Below are 16,567 nucleotides of genomic sequence, written 5' to 3'. Positions count from 1 at the left end.
GTAGCCTTGTTCTGAGCCAGAGGATTGTTCACTAACATCTGTGATAGAACTGTCCCTTACTGCTGCCTCTGATGAAAGGGGAAAGAGGAGGGTGGGAAGGGTGTGAGGAGCTGGCTGCTGTGGGGAAATGACCTGGGAATAATATTTGTGTGGGATAGAATGCATGATGGCTGGATCAGACCATCCTCCAAGGGGCTGACTGCTCGTGCCTGAGTCTGGTCCATGTTAGCTTATGCTTCTCTCTCTTATGAGAGTCCGCCCTATCTTCCCCTCCTGGGATGAGTACATGCTACTTGCAGAAAACTGTACCTTATTACAATACTTAATTTAGCAAGAGGGACATGTTTGCCTCCTCTGCTGTTTCCAGTGAAGCTCTCTTCATTGCTATGAAAGCTGATGTCAAAGAAGGACATAACAGGATGGGAAATTGAAGCCCAGCAGTGGTTGTCGTAGCTAGGAAGTGGCACCTGCAGACTAGCACAACAAGCAGAGAACTTTCTCACTGTATGCTTGCTTTGTGATCATTCTGCTCCTATCAGGGCTGCAGCCAGCAGCCATTTCTCTGCATGAGACACGAAGAAAGAGTGAGAAATGTATGTGGAGTAGTGTGAGATTGAGAGTTTTAAAGCCATCTGGAAATGAGGAGTTCCCCTGCACACTGTTTTTTCAATGGCTGTCACTTTGAATGTTCTTGTTTAACTGCAGGGGCAGGGTGTATTGGAGCACGTGCCCTGCAGTACCATATCTCAGGGAGAGAGATCTTTGCCCTGTGGGAGAAGCATTAGTAGCATTATTCAGAATAAATATAATGATGGGATGTATTTGTCTTTGACGAAATCATGCCAGTTTAGCTGGATAGACCTGGGACTTAGTCATAGAATCATAGGATGGTTTGGGTTGGAAGGGTCTGCTAAAGGTCATCCTAGTCCAAAGCTCCCCTGCCGTGAGCAGGCTTCCACTAGATCGGGCTGCTCAGAGCCTCATCCAGCCTGACCTTGAATGTTTCCAGGTGTGGGGCTTCTATCACCTCTCCGGGAAACCTGTTCCACTGTTTCACAGCCCTCACTGTAAAAAATGTCTTCTATATATCTAGTCTGAATCCACCCTCTTTTAGTTTAAAAAATTACCCCTTTTCCTATAACTACAGGCCCTGCTAAAAAGTCTGTCCCCATCTTCTTATAAGCCCCCTTTAAGTACTGAAAGGCTGCTCCCTGGAGCCTTTCCTTCTCCAGGCTGAACAACCCCAACTCTCTCATCCTGTCCTCATAGGAGAGGTGCTCCAGCCCTCTGGTCATCCTCATGTCCCTCCTCTGGACCCACTCCAACAGGTCCATGTCTTTCTTGAAGAAAATATGGAACGCTTCATGAACTTGTCATCCTTATGCAGGGATCATGCTAATCTTCCCTGTATTGTTCCAATTTTAGTGTATGGCTCAGTTGGTTAGTGAACTGCTGTGGGCAGCTGTTTCCCAGTGAAAGTGCTTGTATGTGAGTCTTGCTAGTGTATCACATCCAGGTGACAGTCGTCTCCTGCAGGAGGTGTAAGAAATACTGACCTTGCTGACCTGATGTCTGTACTGCACTGCTTCCCAGCTGTGCCCTGGTGCTGGCTCGGTGAGAGCAGAAAGTTTTAGAGCAGCCTGCTCCACAGCTGTTCCTCTGCTGAGATTCAGCAAGAAGCAAGATGCAGCAAGAAACACACGCCTCTCCCTGATCAGAAGAGGAGCCAACCGTCTCTTTAAAGTGGAGACATTGAAACGAAGACCTTGTGCCTGTGTGGATATTGCACAAGCCTGGTTTGGGAGCAGGTAGCAGATGTTTCCCTTCTTCAACATAAATTTGTTGTGGGCACAGCAGAGTGAGGAGAGCTGAAGTGCTTTTCATGGAGCAATCTTGTACAGTCTGCTCAGCATGGAGTAATGTAATGAAATTTACAGTACATGTAGCTGGCTCTCAGGCAGAAACCCATCAGTATTCAATGATCTATTAATCACCTTATTTAAAATAATGTATTTAGCTGCTTCCTTTCTACAAGTCCTGGCATACTGGGAATGGGAATGTCCCTATTTCCCATGTGTGGCTTGGTGTTCCGTGTAGGGCAGCATTGAAGCTGACTTTATGTACATCTTGCTCCCATCATTTGGCTCTAAGCATTATCTAATTGCCACTGGAAGAGACAAGATAGCTGAAAGGGCTTTTTGAGTCTCCCAGAGTGACTCTTCCTGTCTTTTGGCAGCAAGTTACATTATTAATTTTTGGATGGGGAGGGGTGAATTTTGAGAGGATCAGCTGTGCACAAGAAAAGGACAGGGAGGGGAGGAGCGAGGATTTAGCAGGAGAGGAGAAGGATAAGATGAATGAAAATGAGTTGAAGACAGTAGGAGAGAAGGGGCCAGAGAAAATTATGGACCTAGGTGGATTTTGGGAAGGCCAGTGATTCTTGCTTTTGTTTGATTTTATTACTTGAAGGTGAGTGCATGTAAAGATTTTATTTCATGGACTGCTGATAGAGAACTGAGAAGAGGATACATGTCTTCTCTGGAGCCTTCTAGTTGTGTATCCTTGTGCTAGTGTCAGCCTGCTTATTTGTGTGGAGTTGGAAGTTTGAATCTCTTGTGTCACTCTCCTTGGATACTTGCAAACAGTGCTTTCAAGAGACTAGCAAGGCTGCCCTATGGGCTTTTTGCCTACAGAAACATCACCTAAAAATGATGAGGTTGAAAGGGAAAAGGCATTACCTATGCAGTACAATTTTAACATTCTAAAAGAGAAAATGGAAAGGGAACTTAAAAGTTTTCATGACATTTCAGATTGAAATGTTCATTGTAACTTTCAAAATCCCCCTTATTAGCATTTGCATTCCTTCCTTTCTCCCTTTTTATGTCTTTCTGACCCTCCGTGCAAGAGAGGGAATGAGGCATAAATTTATTTTTTTCTGTCAGTTCCACTGCTTTTCAAATTATCACTAACTTCAAAGAGATTGGGACCTCAGAAAAGTCCTTCAGAACTGTAAATTCTCTTGATTCCCTGTCAATAAGGACAGAGGAGGAAGAGAGTCCAACTTGCCAGACTGGATCACCTGAACATCTGAAGTGCTTTCCAGAGTGGCAGGTGAGGTATAGGCAGGGTTTGGAAACTTGCCTATGAACAGTAGAAAACAATATTTAAAAGCGTTTTGGAAGATTGTCATGTTAGGTGCTTTCCCCCTCACTAGGGTGAGGTCTCCAGAAGCACGACTGGATTTCATCCCGTCTCTCCCAGTGCCAGGGCAACTTCCACGCAGGAGTGCAACACAGGCCACATGGAACACTGGTCCCAAGGAGAAAGAAGATTTATTGTGCAAAACTGGGGGAGCGTGAAGCAAACATAACCATTAATAATTAATTGGCATTTATTTGTACCCTTCTCAGAGGTGAGCAGTGCAAGAAGAGAACAATTATTTGGCAAGGGGCATGTACCATCCACATTGCACATGATGAACTGGACAGCTCTCAGCCCAGTCATGGGGTATTCTGAGGAGTGTGAGCATCTCTGTGTGTGTTTGGATGGGGAGAGGATGCAAGTCTGTTCCCTCAGGAGATGCTGTGCCAGATTCTGGTCTCCAGAAGAGCTCTGGATGTCCTTTGATCACTGCAGTTGTCCTGAGATCAGGGGTAGAGACAGGCAGTCTGTTCTCCCCTTCCCTGAAGGCAGGCAGAGCTGTAGAGCTTTCTGTTAGACCTTACAGGCTGTTACTCAGCCTAGAAATTCTGCACTGGCTGAATTGAATGCTGCTTCTGCAATCCATGCTGTCTTTATATGCCCTGCTTCCATAATAGGATTGTAATACAGTCTTGTGAGAGACCCTTCATCTCATTTGAGGCTTTACAGGCAGTGATCTTGTGGTTGCACAGGCTTAGTTTGGATGAAGCTTGTAAAAAAGTCTTTGAATAAAGGTGGTCTTACAGGTGGTGGAGTAGGATGCCTGTTTGTATCACTGGAGTAAGCAGCAAGCCTCCTTTCTACAGCCTTGAGTCAGTGAAATGTTAATATGTGTTGCCGTGGGGACAGAAGGGGCCAAGAACTTGTGTCTCAATGGATGCATTTTGGGTGGATGCACGCTGGCTGCTGTGAGGCCCCCGGACGTGCTGTGCATGAAGGTGGAGAGAGGGGCTTGGTTCATGTCTGGAGCATGGTCACACAAGAGATGGATGTTGGGATGGCCTTGGGGCAGCTCTGGGCACGGAGAGCCAGCCCCCTGCAAAGAGGGAGGTGATTTCCAGCCTGGTTAGCTTGAAAAACTTTCTGTAGCCATAGAGCTCAGACACCTTCCCTGAAGGAGCTCCACATGTCCTAGCCAAGAGGAGAAGTTTCGTCTGCCAACTGGACTTGTTCAACTTCTGTGAGTTCTCCAGATGCTGTTTTGTGTCGCTTTGAATGCTTTTGTGCCTCGGTTTCCTTCCTTTTCCATGATGTCATGTGATCTCTGCTTCTGAAGGTCCCACCCCTTTTAATTAACATCATATTCAGGTCTGCATCTGGATGGGATGCTCTCTTCCCTCTACGTGTCCTTTTTGTAGTCCCGTACAGTTGTTGAGGTTAATCTCAGGGAAACAGGGCCTGCTTGAGGCAGTAGGGAAGGTAACAGCTCAAATGCAGCATCAAACAAATGAGCTCAAATTAAACTTTACCTTTTAAACTCTACAACTATACCACTTTAACAGTGACCCTGAACATTCAAAAGGAGCTACTCTGACCTCTTAATGGCAGCAATGATGACCACTGCTAAACAGCTTGGCTTGCAGCATGGCTCTTGGTACCATAGTGCAGTAGATTGTTCTGCAGTAGCTGTAACTGATTCAGCTATTTTGCCCTGGATGTTAAGAATTGGAATTGTGATACTAAGTATTGCAACTGAAAATTGCTTAAATTGGAGATACTGGGTGCCCTGCTGACGGAGTTAGTGCTACTGCATGTGAAATCACAATACTGTGTGATTTTTCTGTTCCAATTCTGTGAGCCTGTCTCCTGCCCAAATCAGGGTCAGCCATAGCTCTGCCATCGTTGCTAGGCTTTTATTGTTTCTGCCTGGGAAACACTGCTGATGGAGATCCATGCCTTCCCATCTCCCTCTCCTGTGACTGTTAAAAAAATTTGCTTCTTCCTAATTGGAGACTTCTCTCATGCAGTTAAAACACCTGTTTTTTGACACTCTGTCTCCCCTAGACTTTGAAAGCAGAGAATTTATATCCTCTTTGTAGCAACCTTTTCTGTTTGAAGCCTACTGTCTCATGACATCCCATGACTGCCCCTCCATCACCTCTGCCCTGAAGCTCTTAGGATTTCTTACTGGTCACACATCTTTGATCACTTGTCCATACCACTCTCCACTGAATTCTCCTCTGTCTGGCATCTTTCCTAAAGCAGCGTCCAGAGCTGAAGTCCTTTGTCTGATGTTTGTGTTGCTGATGATGGGAAACATAAGCTGAACTGAAATCCCAGTGCAGGCATCATCCTGTCTGCACACTTGTTGTGTATCATTTCTGTCCTGGAAATACAGACAGCTCATGCCACAGTTAAGTATTTCAGCACAGAGCCAGTCTACCTTATCTCTTGCTTGTGTTTTCAGAGCAGGAAACATGCCTGGAAGGAAAGAAAATAGGCAGAGAACATCCAGGTTGGTGAATGATGGCATTGCCCAGCCTTTCCCCTCGCATAAAGTCAGTGGAAAATTGTCACCGACACTAAGCCAGTTCCTGAGTCAGGGTGGATGTCAGTGGACATTCTTTGCTCCAGAGAGTCATGCATGCTTAGCCCTTGGCATCCATTTGGCGGATGGAGGCCTGGCAGTTGATAGTTCTGCTCTGTGCACCTGGGAATTAGAAAATGAGTGCCCTTCCTGGCAGCCAGCAGCAGTATGCATGCAGGTCCTGGCTCCCATGTCCTCTGATGTCACATCTCTCCTCCCACAGTGAGGATCTGCTGTTACATGTGTGCGTGACATGACAGGAGATGCTGGGTGGCAGACGGTGCGTGCTTTGGAGTTTGCTGGTACCTGGGGACTGGGAGAGGGCAGAAGGCTGGCACAGACTGAGGAGTGTGCAATAGACGAGGAGCTGGACATGCTAAGTGGGATTTCCTGCTCCCAAGCTTCTTGCTCAGGTTATAAACTCATCTGTCACCTGACCTTGATGTAGTCTATATTCCTCCCTGCTCCAGCTGGGTGCAGTGCAGCCTGTGATGTGGGTCCAGCCATTGCTGGAGAGGTGAATACCTATTCACAGGGGAATGAGGCAAGGTCTGGTTCATAGCTACTCCTCCTTTCCTGGAGTCACACCATCACACTGCCTGGCTGTGGTTCTCTGGCTGAGCTGAGGAGATCTCACTCCAATTCCCTCTGCTTCCAGCTGTGATGTGACCCCCAACCATTTGTGCTCTGTTTGACCCATATCAGATACTTTTAATGATCTGATTGTGCTCAGGTGCCTTATTCTGTTGGTTGTGGGGTGTGGGGTTTTTTTTGGTGATGTTTTTATTTTATTTTATTTTAAATCCCCTCCCCCCCGGGTCAATTTTCTGCTCTTTGAGCAAGAGAAAGCATCTTGTGGATAGGGCTGAAAGTGCCAGAACACAAATGAGCCAGGAGTGTGTGCTGGAGAGGTCAGCTCATAAAAGTGTGTGAAGCCACACCCAAGATCAGGTATTTCCAGGAGATAAGGTGCCTATCAATCTTCTTTCAGGCTTTCCATAGGCTATAAGGAAAATAACTTATTGGTTTGTATGCCCTCCAGCTCCTGGCACTGTCGATGCCAAGGATATCAACGATGCCAAGGATATCAAAGACGGTAAAAGGCAGAACAAAATGCTGCCAATGTCTCAATTTTTTAGGGCTGACCTGGTTGCTCTCAGCCTTTCACAAAATACTGTGAGGAGAAGGTGCTCTCAGTTGGGTCTGGATTAGGCTACTGTATGTCTGGGTTTCATCAAACATATTTCACTTTTTCCATGTGGTTATTTTGTCCAGGACCAAGACAAATTAATCCAAAATTCACCAATTTCCTGCACAGTGCAGGCAAATCTGTAATTCTAGGGTAAGCGGGATGCAAGAGGGCAAGTGGGAACATGCTGGCCTATGGTGAAGCACGTGTTCAGTCATTTGGACACGCATATACCTGTATGTTTTGTCTGACACTTCCTGGACAATACTACCACAGCGTAGCTCTCCCAAGACTGCTGCTGACTGCTGCAGACATCCCTAGACTTCACAACCCTTTCAGCAGCTCACACCTTTGGTTGGGAGCTAGGACCTTTGCAGTCAAGTTTCATAGATGACTAATGAAAAGATAACTTTTAATAGAAAAACCTCCTAAAAGAGTCAGAGCTAAAGCAGAGCAAAGTCCTTTCAGTGCTGCTGCATTGTGTTTTTGAAGCCAAGTAGTGGACCTGGATTCTCCATCTTTAACTGCCTGTTCTTTAGAGGTCACATAAGCATTCCCACGTTCATGTCTGGTAAGTGCAGAAGGTCTGAGCAGGCTGTGTTTGAGGTTATCAGAGTACCTCAGTGGGCACTTTTCCAGGTGCCAGGAAGAGGAATCCCATCCGTTCTGAGCACTGGGCTGAGAATTGCTACGGCTTTGCTGTTTCATCTTATAATATCAGACTCAACTGCTGAGCCAAGGACAACAGGACTCTGTCTTAAAAAAAGGAAAGAAAAGGTCTTGCAAGCAGCAGACTTACAGATCAATTCTAGGTCGATTCCCCTCTGGTCTTCCTTGCATGAGCCATACTGACTGCGCTTGCTGTACCTGTGACTTAACCTGTGCGTGCATAGAAACAGTAGGGCTAATTGCAGGCCCATTTTTCAATGAAGCCTGCACTTTGTGCTGCACACTGAAGACATCTCCAGAGGTTTCTCTGCTTAGCCTCGGGGCTCCATTATGTTGCGCCAGTTGTCCGAAGCCCTACTGCTTGCAAAGGGCACACTTTTGAAAACAGTTACCCCTCCAAACAGCAGTTTCCATGGAACGGAGAAGAAATGTGTTGGCATCACTCCCTTTTGGAGGAACAGATGTGATATGTGAGCCTGCAAGACAAACTTCAGGTTTATTGGGTTGAAAGTCCACATCATATGAGTGCATCTTGATATGTTGCTAATGGCATTTTTAGGGCAGTACAAGATGCACACGACCAAGATCCAGCAGCCCTAAAATCACAGAATCACAGAATAGTTGAGGCTGGAATTGATCCCTTGAGATCATCTAGTCCAACGCTCCTGCTTAAAGCAGGGCCAACTAGAGCAGGTTGCCCAGGACTATGTCTGCTCAAGTTTTTAAGTATCTCCAAGGATGAAGACTTCACAATCTCTTTGGGTAATCTGTGCCAGTGTTTGACTACCCTCACAGAAAAAAAAGTGTTTCCTTGTGTTTAAATAGAGTTTCTGTATTTCACTTTCTGCCCATTGCTTCTTGTCCTGTTGCTGGGCACTTTGAGGAGAGTCTGACTCCGTCTTCTTCACTCCCTCTCTTGAGGTATTTTTACATATTGGTAAGATCCTCATGAGCCTGCTCTTCTCCAGTCCCAGCTCTCTCAACCTCCTTTGATACGAGAGGTACTCCCAGTCCTTTCATTGTCTTCATGCAGATGCATGAACCAATATATCCACGTCTCTGTTGTACTGGGGAGCCCAGTACTGGACCCAGCACTCCAGGTGTGTCTCACTAGTGCCAAGTAGAGGTGAATACTCACCTCCCTCAACCAGCTGGCAACACTCCTCCTAATGCAGCCCAGGAGGGTTTGCTCCAAGGGCACTTTGCATATACCGATGCATGGAGTTATTCCTCAATAGGTAGATGCCTTGGCTCTTTCCCTTGTTGAACATCATGACATTCCTGTGGTCCCATATCTCCAGCCTGTTGAGGTCCCTCTGGTTGGCTGTACAACCTTCTGGTGTCATCTGAAGGGTGACTCTGACCCATCATCCAGATCATTAATGAAAATGTTAAGCAGCATTGAATGCATTGTCCACGCCTGGGGCACACCACTGGGCACTGGCCTCCAGCAGGACTTCATGCTGCTGATCACAAGCCTTGGAGCCCAGGAGTTCAGCCAGTTTACAGCCTACCTCAGTGTCTGCTTATCTAGTTGGTATCCATTTGCCTATGAGGCTGTTGTGGGTGACAGTGTCAAAAGCCTTGCTAATGTAAACAAAAAGTACATCCAAGTCTTCTTTGCCCTGGACTTCCCACAGGTCTCAGGGGCTCCAGATACCTTAAGAACCATCTTAGCAGTAAAGGCTGAGGTAAAAAAGACATTCAATGCCTCAGCCTTTACTGTGTCCTTTGTCACAAGGGCTCCTGCCCCATTCCTCAGCAGGCTCACGTTTTCCTTAACTGTCCTTTTACTGCTGTGGTACCCATAGAAACCTTTCTTGTTGCCCTTCACATTTCTCATCAGACTTGACTCCAGGTGAGCTTTAGCTTTCCTAAGCCCAACCCTGCATATTTGGACAGTGGTCACATTCTTTTGTCTGGTGTCCCTGTCTGTTCTTCTGCACTATGTATGGTGGTAAAGGAGAGGAAATCTGATAGGAAATCAAATAATTGTGACTGGCAAAACCTGAAAACAGAGAAGAGGGAAGTGAGCATTTAAAAATGGGAAAGAAGGATTCTGCACCGAGCACTGAGCAGAGCCCCCATCCCAGATGGACCTGGGGAGGTAGTGGTTGCCCAGGGCTCTGCTTGGTGCTATGAGCAGAGGGGGAGCAGGTGTAGCCTTGTTACTGTCTGGATCTCCTCATCCAGCTCCTTTTTCATCTGGAAGTGGGAGCCTGCGTGACCAGGGCCAGGAGGAGGTTGGTGAGAAGGTCCTGCAGTGTGGTGGGGACTTGAATGGGGAGAGGTAGGTGGAAGGTGCTGCCAGAGCCTCACCAGCTTTGGAAGAGCTGAGGAAAGTTACTCTTACACCAGGGTCTCCTGCTTGCCATGGAAAGATGGGAGAGGGGGATCCCATGGAGGTGACTCTGTATCCTGCTTTAGGGAGGACTTTGCAGCTAGGTCTCTGTGGCCCATGAAGTAGGCTCTGCTGATGCTGCAGCCCCCCGCTGCCCCCTGCCCTCAGCAGTGAGAGGACCTGCCTCCTAATGTCAGGGTGCTTGGCAAGGGTGGGGCATGGAAAACCTGAAATGAACATGGAAATATGTCAGTGTGGCACAGCTTGTGTGGACTAGTTTGATGTGAGCTTGGCTGAAGTGGAGTGTGGGGGTCACCTGGGAGCTCAAAGGCCCTTACGGAGAAGGCAAGGGCTGCTCTACTGCAGCACTCGCCCAAGAGGGGAGAGGATTCAAGGTGGGCTTTCCTCCCAGAGTGAATGGTGGGAAATGCTGCTGGTGGCCCAAGTGGCCATCTCTGCTCACTGTCAGGAAGCTGTTCCCATCCTGCGAAGGAATAGCTGACAATCTTGCAGGGGTGGAGAATAAAAGAGGAAAGACAATTATCTCTGCCTGCTACAGGAGTGCAGCAGTTAAGATTATGTTTTTCTTCTGAGACAGGCACTTGGGAGCTGCTCAAGTACGACCCTGTAGAGAAGTGTTTTGCCCAGCCCAGCTCTTCCCAACTTCTCTGTGGGCTACTGCTTGGCTCTCTGTGTGTGTCACTGCAGCTGTGTTGTGAAGTGGCATCTGGCACTTTTGCATTGCAGACATATCATGGCATTTTGGGCCACACCACAGCTCCTTCTGGGAGCAGGAGATAGATCAGAAACTGGCATCTCTTTGTGCTTCTAAGCTGAGGAGACCTTCATCTCACATACAGTGTTTGTAGAGCCCCCTTCTCTGACACCTGTGTAAGGAAGCAAGCCCAGCTTTTTGCTGGCTGCACCAGACACATTCTCTAAGCCCTAGATAGGAGATGCTGTGAAGACCATGCTTCCTCCCCTTGCCTGGCCATGAGCATTTTTTTCCCAGCTCTTCCTCTTTGGTTTCTGCTCTCCTTGTTGAGAGGAAGGAGCGGAGATGCCTCTCTTCTGTCTGGGGGCCAGTCCCCCTGTTCCACCTTCAGCTGTGGAAAGTGGACATGGCACTCAGTCATATTGTCTCTCCAGGAACAAATATGGCGTTGTGTCTAGCAGAATGAAGCATGGAGGGTGGTCAGGATGGTTGAAATACCAGATAAAGAGTGAATAAACCAAACCATTCCTTCCAGGAGGGTGGAGGGAAGAGGAGGGGAAGAAATGACTGCAAAACCTGTTGCTTTACAAAAAAAAAAAAAAAACCAAGGAAGAGAATTGTAGCTGTAGACTGAGGCCCCTTCTGTCCGGCCATGCAAGCGCAGGAGCTGACCCAAGAGGTTAGGCCAGGACTGCTGATGGAAAAAGGGCTACCAGTGGCCTGTGACTGGTTTCCTACATTGTCCTGACAGCAGTGGAAGGGCGGATGTGGGCAGGCCGCATGAAGGCAGAGTGTGCTGGGGACCTGCCTGGGGGTAAGTGTTTCTGCAGTCCTTTCAGTACCTACATACCTACCTATGCATTTGGCTATACATAGCACAACATTTGGTGTGTTGAGAGCTCTGATGGAGAGCTCCTAAGAATGGTGACCACTTTCCTCTGCAATGATGTTCTTCTAGGTGCCATAGCTTCCTCTGTCTAATAGCTGAGATCTGTCAGAGCCCTAGCTTTCCTGTTCTCATTAACAGCACCTGGAAGATCATCTCCTGCTGAGGACCTACATCTTGTCTGCTGCACGGTTTGTAGCAGACAGGGTGTACACGCAGGGGCTTATTTTACTTTGTGAAGATGTGAGCTTTTTAAGTTCTAAATTGTAAGGTTTCAGTATGGTTTGGTGGTGCTGTGCCCTTGGTTTTCTCCAGTTCAGCCTTTTGTTCAGAGGAGGACTATTATGAACATTAGCTCAAGGAAGGTATGGCTTTATCTAATCAATTCATGAAAGGATTTCCAGTGACAGAAATCACCACTTGAGCAACCTCTAGTGCAGAACACTCCTCCACACTCCTTCCAAACAAATTTTTCCTAACATCTGCTTTATTTGGGATAAGCATCTCCCACTGTACCAGACACAGTCTGCTGATGCTGATTCAGGCTGGTTTTTGCCATATTTTATCCAAGAGTTTTTTTCTTTGAATGCTGAGCTTTCTGCTGTGGCTGCAGTCATGTCAAGAGGGACACTGTTCTGCTAGGATTGTCTTTGCCAGTTTTATGATATTCCTAGTCATGTCTTGCCCTGCTGTCCGAATTGTAGGCGCTTTGAAGTCCATTCCAGTGGCAGCTGAACCGTTATTCTACAAATTGAAACAGCAGAGAGCTGTCTTTCCTAAGCACTGTCCAAACTTGGGCATTTAATTTCTTTTATTTCCTTTATTCCTTATTTGCCCTTAACATTTTACTGGTAGTCTGCATGGGATGTCAGTATCTTGCTGTGTGTTCCTGTTCTCTGTAGGAATGATATTGCAATAATGAGTGCTTGGCGACTCCTTTCTGCAGAGGAGTCTTGGAACCTCCAGGCCACACACTGTCTCCCACTTGACAGTAGTTTAGCTGGAAGTTCCTTGGAGTCAGGCAGCTAATTTCCTTTTGGAAAGATAATGTTCCTACTGTAAGAAGGAACTGCTGCATCCAGACACTACAGTGATTTTTTTTTTTCCTGTGATATGAGTAAACCGAATCACTAAAGGTGTAATGAGCATGAAGTTGTTTGAGAGCATTGCATCTTTGGGGCTGTATGGGGAGCTAGCCAGTTGCACATAACCTCAGCTTGCTTTCTGCCTGCGAACATCCCTTCTTCCAAGATTAGCTTCCCAAGTTCATGACTTTATTTTTCAAATAACTTGCATTTCTCTGTTTTTGTTTGGGGTAGGTAGCCCTCACTGTATCAGAGATCCTTTGCACCTAATGTTTTCTGCACAAGAAATTTAATCAGCTAAGAATATGGATAAATGCAAGGTTAACATAGGTAAAACATGCCAAGATGAAAATGAGCAACAAAAATGTCTTGATTTAATCAGTTGTTCTATTGCTGAATGACCCCTCGCCACCCATGATCGGTAATAGGGTAAAGGAAAGGAGACATGAAATGAAATGAAAACAGATTTAATGAAATAATAAGAATAAGAACTAATATTAATACTAATATAAAATACACAAAGTTATACTCAGCTGACGAAAGTGCAATGATCACATTGCAAGGCTTTGGGAGCAGAATGATGGGCAAGACCCTCCAGGGATGGCAGCCGTTGAGGAAGAGGAGTTGTCCCCAGCAAACTTCCTGATTAATAGCGAGCATGACATTTATAGTATGGAAAACTTATGTTGGCCAACTGGCTTTCGCTCCTCCTGGCCTTAGCACCTTGCTAACTCTAAACTGCTAAAGACCTTGATCACTATGGAAATCGACATACCGTGTCTGGCCACAAACTAAAACAGTGTGTCTTATTAATTTTGTTCTCACCAAATCAGGTGCTGCAGTCTTCTTAAAATGCAGCTTTTCTGATAGAGGATTAATTCTGTGATTCTATCCCAGCGAAATCAAGACAAAAAATTACTGTGAAAGCAACCAGTAGTGTGCCAGGACTGATTTTTTTACAGGCATGTGTATTTGTCCAAGGCGGGGTTGGCTCTGAGCTGTGCCAGTAGACTGTGAGGAGGCAGGGCATAGGACAGTACTTGTGTCATAGCACTATTCACAGTCCAGATCTTCTAGTGTAATGTAGGATGTGAGTTTTGTGAATCTTTGTGTTGATGGGTGCGTGTAAAGCTTCAGTTTGACTGCCCAGGATCAAGAAATACAGATTCCTAGAATTAAATAGTCATCCCAGGAGGATACAATACTGTGCCAGCAACAAGGACATTTCGATTTAGAATTGCTTAGACCCCTTCTTGTCAGGTGATGGTGCATTTCTGTTCCTGCCATTGAGTGCATGCTTCCCTTCAGACACACATCCACCTGAGTGAGTGGTCTAAGCCTTGCTGTAACTAAAAGCTGCTTGGTTGGGTTCCCCCCCCAAACTGGAGTATCTTTGAGCCAGCATCACTGGTAATAATGTTCACCAAATGCCTGTTAAACAGATTGATATGGGACAAAACCAAGCCCTCTCTCACTCTTTGCCCATTGTGTAGGGATCTCTTTCACCCATAACCTTGCCTGATCTGTGTCTCTTTTCCTTCCTTTGGGCAATAGGATTTTTTCACCATCCCCACCATGTGCCTTTTACTGTCTAGGTCTTGTGTAAAGAGTTGTTAATAGTCTGAATTGCCTGTTTGCCCCAGCACTTAGTTTGCTATTTGAAATCAGTTGCATCAGTTCCATTAAGCTTCACTGCTTTCTATGGGAAGGGATTCTTGTGTTTAGCATGCCTTATGTATCTATCTCATTTAAACAGAATTTAGAATGCTGTCTGTCAGATGGCTGTGGTGCAGTTATAAACCAGACATACAGAACTTCATTGTCAGTGGGAAAAAACCCAACAGGTGACTGTAACTATTCCTGTGATCTGTCAAACCTCTTTTTTTCCCTTCATGTGAGCAAAATTTAGACTTGTTTTTGGTCCTAAACCACCTGAGGGCTAAACAAAGCTACATCCAGACCGGCTTGTTCACTCACCCTTTCAGGCTTTCCTCACCCAAGATGTTGTCTCTTTTATGCTTCCTGAGCTCTGTGCTACTGGGATTCATCTCCTCTTAAACTTGCTGTCATGTGGCCCTACCCAGCAATAGGTACTGCTGGTGCACACACAGCCCAGCATAGGCTGTGATGGAGCGAGCTGTCTTTTCTCCCTTGCACTCTTCTCTCTCCATCAGAGATGTGAAACAGGTGCAGAGACAGGTCATGCCAAAGGACTGAAGACCAGCAGAGAAAAAACATGACTGCCACTTGCTGGCTGAGGGTTGGTGCGAGGAGCCCAAATGGGGAGGGTGAGCTAGTGCTGGGGAGAGGGGTCTGGGAGCCTTGCTGGGATGGCTGGTCCTTATGTCACAGGGCATTGTGTTTCTCCCCTTGCAGATGTCGTGGCACCCACAGTACCGCAGCTCCAAGTTCCGCCACGTGTACGGCAAAGCCGCCAGCAAGGAGAAGTGCTATGACTGCGTGCCAATCACCCGCAACGTCCATGACAACCACTTCTGTGCCGTGAACCCCCACTTCATTGCAGTGGTGACCGAGTGTGCAGGCGGGGGGGCCTTCCTTGTCATTCCCATCCACCAGGTGAGCTCTGCTGAGGCAAGCTGGCTTTTGCAAGCACATCAAGAAGCTGGAGGAGAGCTGGGCTTTCTAGGGACCTAGATCGCACAGAGAATATTCAGCTAATACTGTTGCTGGAATTGCAAAATGATGGAAGGGGTCTCAGATGCCCTGGGGTGTGTGTGCTTAAATGTTTGACATTACTACTTGCAGTTTTTTAACACCTTCCTTCATTTCATATCTCATTTGCCCATTTTGTATAGTCAACAGGAACTGTGCTGTCCAGATGTTTGTTTCCTAGAATAAACTGCAGATAAAAAAACCTGTTAGTACATATAGAGGCCAAAAACTGAAAGGCACTTCAGTTGCATGGCTTCAGCTGTGACCAAAGGAGAATATGGTATGTTTTGCTCTACCTTTTCCTTTGTGAAAGAATGGAGACAGGGTTATCAGGCAATGCAGCTCTTAAGCTTCAAGCACTGATGCTGGAAAAAGTTTCCTTTCAGAAACAAATGCCATGTTTAAGGTTCTGATGACTTAGGGATCTGATGAGGGACAGAAGCTGTCTGTCTGATGTTTATTGCTTCAGAAAAATTAGGCATGCGCTAATGTGGATTAACTTCATTATGAGATTATGAGCTCTCTGGAATCAGGGCAGAACAGATGAAAGGCAAAAGTTCAGCCTTTAATTAAAAGTTAATTGATGTTGTTATTGCAATGCCACTTCTTTTTCAATATATATTTGCTAAGGATGAAAGTGAACTGGCTATGCTTGAAGAACCTAGCACAGTTCCTGGCCCTTCTAGACTTTGTTTATTCAGCTCCTTCACTACTGGTGCTGTTCAGAGACAGTCCTTCTAAAATTAACCACTGCCTTGTTTTTCTTGACTGAGTCACTTCTGCCTCCTCGACCATGATCTGTTGAGGCTGAAGAACTTGTCTTTATCATAGAACTGCATCTATAAGCAGGCAGCTACTGGCTGCGGGACATGGGGTGGGACCCACCGCTCAAAATGTTGGCAAAATGCACTGAAGGTGCTTGCACTGCTTACTATTAATTCTTCTGTCTTCTCACCTCTTCTCAGCTTGGCTAGTCTTTAGTAGCTGTTCTTCCACTCCTAACACTCCTAACATTTCAGATCCTCCACCCAGATCTGAAATACTGCTTGCGGAAGTCAAAGCCATGGTAGAACTAGAAGATACAGGAAAGGATAATTAAAGTAGTGTCCTGGTTTTGCTAGGATAGAATTAATTTTCTTCTCAGTAGTTAGAAGAGCCATGTTTTGGTTTCAGTTCAGACTTGTTATGAGAGCATCATTGATAAAAACCATGTTTTGGTTTCAGTTCAGACTTGTTATGGGAGCATCATTGATAAAAATACCAATGTTATTAGTTGCTGCT

The 16,567-nt window shown here is 46.2% G+C and overlaps 1 non-coding gene across 1 annotated transcript; it reads right to left on the bottom strand.

Annotated features, from left to right (window-relative positions):
- Window positions 1-1,346: 1,346 nt before the first annotated feature.
- LOC114819013 (U6 spliceosomal RNA) lies at window positions 1,347-1,451 on the bottom strand. Its single transcript, XR_003766339.1, has one exon. It is a non-coding gene; the product is annotated as a U6 spliceosomal RNA (small nuclear RNA).
- Window positions 1,452-16,567: the final 15,116 nt, after the last annotated feature.

This window comes from Antrostomus carolinensis, unplaced genomic scaffold, assembly GCF_000700745.2.
Source record: "Antrostomus carolinensis isolate BGI_N321 unplaced genomic scaffold, ASM70074v2 scaffold2201, whole genome shotgun sequence".
NCBI classification, from domain to species: domain Eukaryota; kingdom Metazoa; phylum Chordata; class Aves; order Caprimulgiformes; family Caprimulgidae; genus Antrostomus; species Antrostomus carolinensis.
This window is presented reverse-complemented; position numbering and strand designations above follow the sequence as displayed.